An 8458-nucleotide genomic window follows, 5' to 3' on the forward strand; every position below is an offset into this window, starting at 1 on the left:
TGGGCAGAGAAGAAAAAACTGTGTCTTTTCAAGCTTGCTCTGGCTTGATCCCTCTGCTGTCAATGATTAGCAGGTGGGTGGTCTGCTTGTCTAATTTCGTGTCTTCTCTGTTCTCTTTTTGACTGCACTTCCCTGGTGTGAAAAGCCTGGTACTGATTTCAGTCAAACCACAGTTTGCATTGCTGGATCCATTTTTGCTGTCCTCAAGGGAGTGTTTTATTCAATTACTTTCCCTCCACACTTACAGTAACAGATGACTTTTTGAAACAATCCCATCAGAATGAGAGCAGAGGGTATGTTTCCACTGGTAAAGCGGTCGACAAACTTCTGTTTTACCAGGTGAGATGTAAGTGGAAGTAACTTCACTAACATGCTTTTACAAACTTGGGTCCTGGAGCTGGTATGTTACAGTCAATAGACTGTATTTCTTTCTTTCTTTCTTTCTTTCTTTCTTTCTTTCTTTCTTTCTTTCTTTCTTTCTTTCTTTCTTTCTTTCTTTCTTTCTTTCTTTCTTTCTTTCTTTCTTTCTTTATTTATTTATTTATTTATTTATTTATTTATTTATTTATGTGGATTTCTCACACTTAGAATTGACTTCTCGTATTAGAATATTGCCTCCGGTCACTGAAGCGTTTTTATCCCAGACATCTCGCAAGCTGATGCGTACTTCTAAACGCATCCTTAACCCCCCTGTGAGTCCGAGGGAGCACAGCAGGGCCCTGCCGCCAGATGTGCACTGGGGTGTTTTGAGAAATAAGTTGTGAGCTTAAGCAGGATCACATGAATTTCTTTGTCGAGCTCCGAAGCAGCGTTTTATCGCCGTTCCCAGCGCCGCAGGGGCCGGTCGCCGGGAGGTGGCAGCCTCGGCACGGCCATGCGGCCGCCGCCGGGCGTGTCCCCCGCCGAAATTCCCCCTCGTTAAAAATAAATAAATAAATAAATAAATAAATAATAATAAAAAATTTTGCGTCTCACGTGTTGTCATGGATTTAAAGGAAAAACAAAGAGGTATTTTCCGGGGAAGGCTTTGCCGTGCTCCTGAACCGCTGCCTGCGGCTGCTCCCGTGGGCGAGGTGCCGCGGGGCGAGGTGGCCGCACGGGGACCGCGGTGGGACACGCGTGGGGCTGGGCGAGCTCGTCTTGGTGGGCAAGGGCCTGATTTTCAGCTGGTTTGGATCGATGTCATTCATAAACGTTAGAACAAGAGGGTCACTGGTGCAAATCAGGAGAGAAAAAAAGCATTAAAACAAGTCCTGTTTGCCTTGCTCTGATTACTAATACCTTTAAATTATGTTCCGGGGGGGGGGGGCGCTTTTCCTTGGCTCACTTCGGTTTCCATTGAGGTAACTTGGAAAATTCCAACAATTTCGGTGGAAACAAACTCCAATAATCTGGAATTCTCCAAACTGTCCTTCCTTTACCAGAAAACATCCTTTTCCTGCAGTCGGGAGCGCTCTATCTATCTTTCACAGAATTTTAATGCTTCTTCACTTTTGATGCTGAAAATATATTGCATCAGAAATAAAGCCCAGTGCAAATGAGATTGTACACTGAGTTCCCTACTCAAAGAGATTAAATTGCATGGCAGTTTAAATATCTTGCATTAATATTATTTGGTCCTTCATTTCATTTCTTTGATGTTTGGAATTTATTGAAAAGTCCAAGTTGCCCTCAGTTTAATGCATTGTCTTCAAGCAGTTAACATATAAAGTAAATTTGGCTGGCTGGCTTTAAATAGGGATTTCTACTTCTTACTAGCAAATTCCTGGAGCTGTAAATGCTTCTTTGGTTTTCATACCTCTACAACGTTACTGTGAATTGACAGAATCACTCAGAAAGCAAAGTTATTTTCGGGTGTCTCCCTGGTCAATAAGGAAAAATGTTCCTCTTGCAGAAGAAAACTGTTTCTCTTCTGTGTGAGTCATGATTCTGCTTGTATGCACAGAGCAAAAGATTTCCAGCTTCTCAGGCTTCACTGGCATTTGGAGTAGGTTTCAGCCAGCCAAGATTCACATGTGGAAACTAAATATGGTCATAGGGTTACACTCCCATTTTTTGCCCATTACTCAGGCTTCTGCATGGTGTATTTCAGTGCCTACTCCCTTTCTGCTGCTGTGCATCCCCCTCTGCTGGGATAGTTTGCCCCATGGTTAAGGCTAGTAAGATCTTAGCACCAGTTACAAATAACTAGTGTGCTTCATCTTCTTCTTAGGAGTACTATATAAATGAAAAGAAAAAAACCCCAGTGTTAATCCTGGAAGGGAGGTTAAAGGCTAGGTAACTTTCTAAAGCTGCATGCTAGAGGGTGTAATCTCAAGTCTTACTCGAGCTTTCAGCTGTAGTAATCACCACAGTTTTCATGGTAGAATCTGCCAAAAATAGAAAAACAAGAGGGAAAGAACATGTTGTTTTTTTGAAAACAAAACAGCCCATGTATTTTCAGCAACAAGAAGTCAGAGGGACAGTTTTATAATTATATACAACAGCAGAAGGGTTCTGATGTCATGGGAGCCAGAAAAATACATCCTAAATTATACTACATCCAGTGGCATTTTAAGGTCCCTGTGAGGATGTTCAACCCCTGCTTGGGAGCAGTCAACACATGTGGCTCGGGAAGAGCCGTGATGAACAGAAATTACTGGGGTCTATCAGCTAAACACCACTGACACGGCGACACAGATGCTGGAGAGGTGCTGGGTCCCTTCCCATCAGCTCTCCAAGGGAGCCCTCGCCCCCTCCTCAGGCGCTTTATAGAGCCGTGTGGGAGCAGCAAGGGGCTTGGTCTCATACTTTGGGCTCAGCTTTGACTTCCTCAAGAGCTCTGTGTTCTCCATTCATCTCAAAGCTACTCCGTGCTACCTGGAGACACAAAGCAGTGGAGGGCTGACATTTGCTCTGGTCCCAGTTTCCACTTCAACCTCCATGCAGAATTCATTGCAGAACGGTAATGGCACTGTGACCAAAGATTTATATAAATCAGGCCCATTTTCAGCAAGGCTTTTACACAGTGTCAAATGCATAAGTTTTCCCAGCAAATTATAGAAGACCGTACTTGATTAAGACAGACTTATGGTCAGGCTGGAGTATCAGTTTGGTCAGGAGATACTTTGTTAGCTGAAGTCATTGACTTTTGCCCTGTACAACCTCTGTATGACTTTGTGGCTTGCTGCAGTATTTCTGTTAGAAACCAAACCCAAGATTTTTATGGAACAGCTGTGGTGACTCCATGGATTAGCAGTTTTGAACGAGCAGTATCTTACACAAATTTTTCAGTCAAACTTTTTAGATTACACTTATTCTTTCCTGCACTTTTTGTCTTCAACTGCAAATAAGTTGCCGGTAGAAGAAATGCAAAATAAATAATTCTAACTTTAATTAGATAAACAGAGCTTATTTCCACGAGAAGTGCCACAAACTAGAGAACCACAGAGTACAAAGTTTAAATGCACATTGGATTCACTGTGATCACGTCACTGTTCTCTGGCTATGGAAGGGTTTGCATGGCAGAAGTGATTCCAGTTTCAGTCCTAGGTCCACACAACACAGAAATTACCAGAAAAATGTATCAGTGTTGGAAGAGGTAAAAACTAGAAAATCCTGCAGTATATTTCTTTACCCTTTGAAAAGACATGGGATAGACATTTCTGCAGGGCAATATGGAAGTGTTTTTACTTCTGTTGTGCATACCAATATTGATTCTGGAAACAGACAGCTTGTTTGGTGAGAACTATTCCATTTCATGTCCTTTTCCAAAACTATTGACCTGTCTTTAGAAATATTCAGATGTGCTTTATGCCAACTATTTGCACCTGTTACATTCTTTATGCAAAATTGAGTCACTGACTGTAAAGCTCCTAAGGGACTTATGTTCTGCCTCAGAAAATCAGTTGGTGTTTATACATACTGAAATTTGATAGTATGTGCCATGTAAAAGGATCAACATGGCTGTCATCTGAACTGCAACTACCCCTATATCCTTGGTTGACAAAAAACCTGCTATTTCTCAAGATAAAAGTGTCATTTCTTAACAGACTTTCATTGATAGCACTGTTTGGTAACCCAGCAGGACAGCTTAGTTTTGAGGAACAATTTAAAATTTGCATTTGACATACTGAGTGTTCACAGGGCCACAGCAAGTAGCATCATATACTGGGGGAACTGGATCTAATTCAATGAAATTATCTGATGACACTGGCCATTATCTGGCAGGCATTTGGAAACAAGGTATTAGGACTCAACAGAGAGTAAGAAAGTGGTTACCTAGTACTTTTTAACCATTTTCAATGTGATTTCCTTAAAGGAATAAGGGCTTTTTGCTCCTTGCTGGTGTTTGTAAACAGAGACAAAAAAGAATATAACCTCCACCTAAGGGAAGAATATGAAATACTATTGAAGAAGGAGAAGGGCAGCTAAAGCGTCATTCTATTTGCATAACCTTTCTATCCAGAATCATCTACGTAACTGCTTGAAGCTCATGCTGAAATGGAGGCAGAGTAGAACAGAGATGATAACAGAAACAGAGCAAGGACTTCAAGACTCCTGCAAGTTGTAGACCACCTGCAGACGTTGTGATGAGCTAATATGGAGGTGGCTTTGGAGGGAAAGAAATAACTTGAGCTGAAGCTGCTGAGCAGAGCATCAGGGCTCTGTGAATTCCCTGTAAGTCTCTTGAAACAAGTGGGGTAGGGCTGAGCATCCCTATGAGCTAGCAACATGTCTGTGTGACTGAAGGAATTCCTGGATATCATGGTGATGTAAGCACTGATGGTGAAATAGAGAGAAGGGCTAGCTGAAATGACAGTAGTGACCACAAACGGGCAATAGCTGAAACAAGTGTCATGGTTGTGGCTGTGAAACTGAGTAAAAGGTTTAGGTCAAAGAAGTACAGAATGTGCCTTTCACCACTGCTAATACAAATATATGATTAATTCAGCTTTGTTAATTCTTCCGAAGTTTATTTTACTTTCTTTTGTTTCTGTACAGGCTTGACCTTCTAAATGAGAAATATTGCTTATCAAGAGACTCAGAGCTGCATGTCCCCAGGACTCGAGGTGAGGGTTCAGACTCAAAGCTTTTGCTAGTGCTAAGAGGAATCCCTCTGATTTAAGCCCAGTTCTTGTTGCCATCAGCAACAGGGTTGCTTTGAGTTTCAGTTCTCAGTAATCTGTGATGCAACAGGTCATTGACAATTAAGATTTTTTTTTTTCCTTATTTTGGATGACTATCCAGCAACAAGATCATTTCAACCTGTAAAAGGTTTTGTCTTTCAGCCAAAGAGTAAACTGACACATGAAGAGGTCCAAGTTTTTTGTAGAACAGCAAAGCTTTCCCCACGCCACTGAAGAGCTGGGTGGTGCTGGCTTTAACCTGTCTGTGCTGAGTACTAGTGGTTGGTCAGGCAATTCTGCAACCTAGAGTAGATCTGCATTTTCAGTGGCCTTCCTCAAAGGATGCTTGTTAGACATACAGAAAGGAATTTTTCAAACTATAGAAACGATGCTCCAAAGACACTCAAATTCAGACCAAAAGATCCAGTTCTGCTAAAATCTGACAAAATCAGCTCTGGCTTTTTGTCCTTAAGCAGCTTGCTTTCACAGGGTCCTTTGGACTGTTTCAGAAACGCAGCACAGATGAAACAGGCAGAATTTTAGTCGCTTCCAAACGTAGTTGATTCATTGTCTAATGGAGAGTAACAACACCAGCTCTTGTTAAGAGAAGACAGCTGAATTGACAGATGTCTGTAACAGTTGAATCAGTGTCTACATATCATGAAATAGATAAAATACTGTACAAGCCAGAAGATTAAAAGCCAGGAGATGACAAAGTATGAACAAATATCAAAGGCACTTGTCTAAACCTACAAGAACGCATATGCTGTATTCAGTTGTCAGTTCCTATTATTGGGGTATTTACATGTCCTACAAGGAATCTGGACTACAGTGGAGGATTTCTGTCAGTGACATAGAGCATATCTATAAAATGAGTAGTCTGGCAAGGCAGCGTATGCTTATTACAGGGAACACAGGCTAAGCACTGCCCACCAGCACATTTGAGCTGGGCTTTGGGTTTGCATGCAGAGAGTTTTCATGCATGAGTCTGCTGCTGGCAGCATGGGGAGATTCCCTAACCTCTTTCCCTGTGTGCTTCTCCAGGATGGGAAGCCTTGTTATCTGCCCAGCCAGGCTCCTGTTGTGTGAATCTGGTCATACATACCGTGTCCAGGGTGTTCTGAGCTGATTTGTCAGTGCACTTAAACCTATCTGATCATACGTATGGTCATTCCCCTTCAAGGCAAGTCACACTTAAGTAGGAATTTGCACATCGTGATGATACTTCAATGCCTTCGTTATTGCTGTCTCTATTGGTGCCTACCACTGCGCTGTTCATATGTGCTCTCCTGCATGATTCTCTTTTGGTTCAAAATTTAGCTGCAAAATGTTACAGGAACTGAAGAAAGGTATGAAGAGTCATCCCTCTCCTTTTTTCCTTTCATTAGTCCCCATCTATCACCTCCAGATGGAAATGCACCTGCTGTGCACAGCTTCTCCTTGTTCCTTGAGTTTTTCTCATCCCATTTGTCTCCCTATATACCTGCTCCTTTTGATGATGTTCTTAATTTTGTTGTTCTCTTAGCACCAACTAGTTAGTTTCTGTGTCACTTTTTTCACTGGGCTTTTCCTGCCAGTAGGATTCCTGGCAACATGTATGTCTGGCAAGCTACATCTGGAGCTCTGGTTGCTGGAGATCGTCAGGCTAAATGTTTTGATGAGTAATCGTCACAGATGAATGCCTGTATTCTGACAGCTGCCAAAAAGTTACACAACTACAGATCCTTTGGTCCTTTAAGGTTCCTCTGAGCTGATTCTCTGGTGTAAAGCATTTTGTAGTTCAGAATAACTAGCCAGAAAGGTTGTCAGTGCCTAGGTGTGCTGTAGGCATACTCTATATCCTGGGTAAAGGTTCAGAGATAGGATCAACTGAGAAGGCTGCAGCTATGATGGCCTTAGATTTAAGTTAACCCCTGGGTGCCAAAACTGCACCTGAGAGCTGCTGTCAGTCTGCAGAAAATAAAAAAAAAAATATTCAGCCTAGGTCCCTGGTGTTCCAAGCTGGAAAACAGAAGTGTCTCTAGAAGTGCCAGAACTGGAGACCATAATGCCTTTATTTCCCTCTGCATTGACGACCACTTGATGGAAGGGAAAATCTGGGTTCTGAAGACTTTAGACCAATAAAGTGTCACAAAGCTCAGACAATGCTTTTAAGGTGACCTGGCACCTATTGGAAGTCATCATGCCACATCAGGGGTCTACGGTTAGTTCCTGCACAACACACAAGGAGAATTATCTTATAAAAACTGGATCCATAATAGTCAGCATGCTGAGTGGTGAGCAGCTTAAGTTTACACCTGGGAGTGCAGTGAGAGGAGATTAACTTGCCTCTGTCTCAAGGAGTCAGATGCTAGACTACAAGCCTCAGAAGGGCATAATTTCCCAGCTTTTGTTAGTGATCCTTGAGAAAACCTGTCACCTTCAGGTCCTGCAGGAGCTGGTGGCAGCCAAAGGAACCTCTCATTTGCGCATCCCAGCAGTGCATAGGTGACCTGGGCATCCTTGCTGTAAGTGTTACTGGCAATTATGTGCCAAGGAAATTCAGGTGTCTTCAGGGTAATGTAAATTCAGGTTCTCAGAACAGAAGCAAATTGCCTACTGGCATTGAGCCTAGGGCCTTTTGTGGATTGTGTCTTGAATCAACACTAAAACGTGCCTTAATTATGAGAGAGCGAACAGGCTAGTCGCTTTCTTCCCACTCTTGCTAGCCTTAATAAAAACAGCTACAAATATAATGAGAATGCTATGCATTTAGATATTGTTGTAGCTATCAAATGTGCAGCATTTTACCACTGTGCCTTCAGAAGGCCATGACAGAATCATTGAATATCTTGAGTTGGAAGGGACCCATAAGGATCAAGTCCAACCCCTTGCTCCTCACAGGGGTACCTAAAACTAAACCATATGACTAGGAGCATGGTCCAGATGCCACCATGCATTTACTTTAAAAGACCTGGTGCCAGCCTGCTTGTCTATAAAATAAACTGCAGTGTGCATGTTGCCTACTCAAGTACTGTGCAAAATAACTGTGTATTGAAAACACTATCTAATTCTTAAGGTTAAGAAGAACACATTATATTTCCTATCAAAGCCAGGTTGCTATTTAGCTGTTCTAGTTTATTCACATTAAAAAAATCCCTTCCCTTTTTACAGTTACATGCAAGTTAATGGTACAATTTAATAGAGAAAATCATCTTCAAGATAGGATGGGCTAGTTGTACTATACAATTGAAATTTTAATTAAAAGTTCTACGGATGAAAGCAAGATAAAAATAACAACCTGTATCATATGGTGTCCCAGTGTCAGATAACATGAACTGAAAAAATCAAGGTCTGTAAGACGTAAAGAT

Source organism: Falco peregrinus, chromosome 6, assembly GCF_023634155.1.
Source record: "Falco peregrinus isolate bFalPer1 chromosome 6, bFalPer1.pri, whole genome shotgun sequence".
NCBI lineage: Eukaryota > Metazoa > Chordata > Aves > Falconiformes > Falconidae > Falco > Falco peregrinus.